The following is a 3,925-nucleotide window of genomic DNA, read 5'->3' on the forward strand; positions in this document are numbered from 1 at the left end:
ATCTCGCGATCTCGCGGGATCTTGCGATCTCGCGGTCCGTGAGTTCGAGCCCCGCGTCGGGCTCTGGGCTGATGGCTCGGAGCCTGGGGCCTGCTTCTGATTTTGTGTTTCCCTCTCTCTCTGCCCCTCCCCCGTTCATGCTCTGTCTCTCTCTGTCTCAAAAATAAATAAACGTTAAAAAAAATTTAAAAAAAAAGAAGGTAGGAGAGAGGCAGATAAATTGCTCTTGATTTCATGGAGACAGGCAAGGATGAGCTCAACCACTTGCAGCTGAACGCAGTGGCAGAGCAACTAACAATGGCAGCCCCAATGTGGTGAAGCCCCAGATTCTTAAGGAAAAATCTTTATTTACTCTCACCTACTAGGAAATGGTAAGAAGATATGAGGCTGACCTTTTGGAGTGGGATAAAGTAGTGTTACACCTGCCTCCCCACCTTAGTAGAGATCTAGCACTAGGTACATTGTGTGGCTGATGGTAGACTCTTCTCTAATCTTATCCACCTGTCCTATGGATGAGTCTCACAAAAATATCCATTAGTGTATGTGGATGCAGGCTATGAGACCTTGAGCTGTGACATTGGACTCAAGGCCACTCATCTCATGTAACCATGGCAGATTACCACACAAAGAGAGAATGGCTCACTCCCTGAAACAGTATACTTTCCTCTCAAACCAATAATGGTGGGCATGTCTCAGTCACTGCTATAGACAGTTGAACTCTGTGAGGGATGCTGTAGACCACTGACAATAACAACAGCTAAGGAGAAAAGGGTGTTCAGCACAATGGACAGCTTGTACATATTCTTTCCCCAACATGATCATAATTCTTTGGACCAAAGCCAAAAAAGCAATGCTGAAATTCTTGGAGTGGTTATGGGAGAGGAGGACCAGGAAGAAAAGAAAGTAAAGAAATGCATTTTTTTTTTTTTGCAATCTAGATAGATGCTTTATAATCTCAGAGTCATTCACTGTTAATATTAAAAACAATTTGTACCCAAGATGATGATTCAGAACCTATTAAGTGTTCAATGAATTCTCCTAGATGGTCCCTGCAGCCTTTAGTTAACCTCCCTGTAGTTCAACCATCTGCCATTCTATGTCAGTATCCCATTATTGAACACAGTTTAGATTTTCATCCTGCCCTAGAGACCCTTTAGCACCCACTTAAATCATTGGATACAAGAGGTAGTTGGGATAGAGCGTTGGGGCTGCAGTTAATGGCTCCAAAGGTGCTATCCTCACGTACTTGTCTGCATACTGTATGCAGTTATGTGCTTCAACCCCTGTGGTGGTTCAGTCTGTGAATTAAGAAAAGGTGGTGGACCCTCACTTCTTCAGTGGAGGAGACAGAGGCTTAGTAGGGCTCAATGACTTGCTTGAGATCATTCAAATAATGTTTCCAAGGCAATATCTGAGCCCAGGTTTTCTGACTCAAATCCAGTGCTGCTTCATCTATTGGGCTGCTCCTTGGGATCTCTTGTCAAACCCATGAAGCTGACTGGGTTCTTTGGGTTTCACTCTTACTCCCTGTAGCTCTTCACCCTCTTTCTGGGGCCAGGGCTCCAAGATGTACTTCCTGCTGGGTGACTTGCCTTTCCCATTGTTGGAATAGAGAAATGACACAAGTTTTAGAATCTTTTCTGACGCCGGTAAGGCCAACTTCACGAACCTACAACCTGTGCAGTAGGTTGGATCCCGTGCAGAGATCCCTGAGCTTGGCTTAATGATCTTCAGTCTCTGCCTTGAAATTCTGAATAATCTTTCACATAAGAGGCCCTGCATCTTTACTTTGCCCTGGGCTCTGCAAATTAGGTAGTTGATCCCTTTTTCAAGCTTATGACTTTGGTTATGTTTCTTAACTTCTCTGGACCTCAGTGTTCTCATCTGTAAATCAGAACCAATGTAGTTGTGCGTGTCTTAAAGTCTTCTTGTGGGGAATAAATCAGATATAACAGCAAATTGGCTAACAGAGCTTTTGTGCATGCATAGTCCTCAATAAATCTTAACTTCTGTACATCTACTCCAGGAGGGAAACCTGCTCGTTAATATCTTACTAAGTCAGCATCAAAAGGTTGGCTATATGTATTCTGAGTTTAGTTTTGTGCTGGATAATATAATCACTTTGATTTTTTCTGTTGTGAGATTAGATTAACTAAGAAGTAAAAGGGCTCCTTTTTCACCCAAAGGCACTAGTTCAGCCAAAGTGCAGACTTGGTAAGCAGAATGATGAGGGAAACACTGTAATGGAAGCAACGGCTAAGAAATCAGTCAATCCTCATTATTGCCAGGTCAGTACCAGGAGCACTCATGCTTCTCAGAGCAGCACTGCGCTTGATCAGCTGTAGTTGTCGGCCAAGGTGAGTGGTCAGAAAAAATTGTAAAGAATGCAGGAACTAAAGGTTAATGATACTTTTAAAACTTTATGCCTAGCACTGATCTAGCTGGTTCAAATACAATATTTCATTTAATCTCCCTAAAGACTCCTAAAGAAGACACCCCATGAAGTAGATAACATTAGTATTATCTTATAGTTGAGGAAACTAAGCTCACTGAGTATTTACAGTTCTAGAGAACACCCTAGAATGGATAGTGTTTGGAGTGCATATTATTTGAGGACATAGCTAGAAGGGACAATAAAGATTATGTGGTGGCAAATGGATTTCATCTCATAAGTCTAATTCATTGGTAAGGCTGTGTTAAGAAGGATTATAGGATTCTACATGGGCTGGGTGGGGTAGAGTGTCTTGATCAATTAGCAATGTCTGCCTTGGGCTCTGGAAAAGTGGTGTAAGGCAGATATTCACCATCTTTGGTCTAGTCTCCTCATTTTACAGAATACATAATGAGCAAGAAGTTAATATTGTTACAGTTTATACTATAAACTACTGCCTAAGCTAGCTTTTAATCCTGAAGTCACTGATACTTACAGCAAGGCTGTTTTACCAAACAAATAAGCAATAGACAGACAACAAAAAGCAAAATAAAACAGGAATATATTCATTGACATTACCAGCATCAATAGAAAAAGTCTCAGAGCTTAGAGGATTCTTTTTAAGATCCATAAAATCATAACCGAAAGAACATTTCAAACCTTAGTATGCTTCAAAAACTAGGAAGCTTTTAAAAAACAAGTTGCTGGATCCTACCCACAGAATTTCTGAGTCAGTAAGTCTGGGGTGGGGCCTAAGAATCTGCATTTCTAGCACATTCCCAAATGAGGCTGATGATCCGGTTTGGGGACTATGCTTTGAGGGCTCCCTTTAGTAACTTTGCCTTGACCATTTATCAGATTCCTCTTAAAATGAATTATTCAAACATGTGGTTTTTATAAATTTGGGAGACTCAAGCTGTCACTCCCATGGGATTTATTAATAAGTTATGAAAATTATCTCAAAAGTTTTTGATTAGTGGTTGCTTCAGCAGCACGTATACTAAAATTGGAACAATACGGAAGATCAGCATGGCCCCTATACAAGGATTACATGCAAATTCTCGAAGCATTCCATATTTTTTGGAACCCTCATGCACTGTTGGTGGGAATTAAAAATCATGCAGCCATTATGGAAAACAGCTATGGAGATTCCTCAAAAATTAAACATAGAAGTACCATATGATCCCCCTTCTGGGTATATATCCAAAATGACTCAAAGTAGGATCTCAAAGAGACATTTGCATATCCAAGTTCATTGCAGCTTTACTCACGATAGCCAAGAGGTAGAAGTAATCCAGATATCCATGGACAGATGAATGGGTAAAGAAAATGTGGTATACACATGCAGTGGGATATTATTCAGCTAAAAAAAAAAAAGGAAATCCTGCCACTTGCTACAACATGGATGAATCTTAAGGATATTATGCTAAGTGAAATAAGCAGTCACAAAAAGACATACACTATATGATCCCATTTATATGAGGTATCTGAAGT

The 3,925-nt window shown here is 40.6% G+C and overlaps 1 pseudogene; it reads left to right on the forward strand.

Annotated features, from left to right (window-relative positions):
• The first annotated feature begins 3,411 nt into the window (after window positions 1-3,411).
• Window positions 3,412-3,512, forward strand: LOC124507971 (uncharacterized; annotated as a pseudogene).
• Window positions 3,513-3,925: the final 413 nt, after the last annotated feature.

This window comes from Lynx rufus, unplaced genomic scaffold, assembly GCF_022079265.1.
Source record: "Lynx rufus isolate CCGP_SWC_20201006 ecotype Redwood Valley unplaced genomic scaffold, mLynRuf1.p SCAF_12, whole genome shotgun sequence".
Classification (NCBI taxonomy): Eukaryota; Metazoa; Chordata; class Mammalia; order Carnivora; family Felidae; genus Lynx; species Lynx rufus.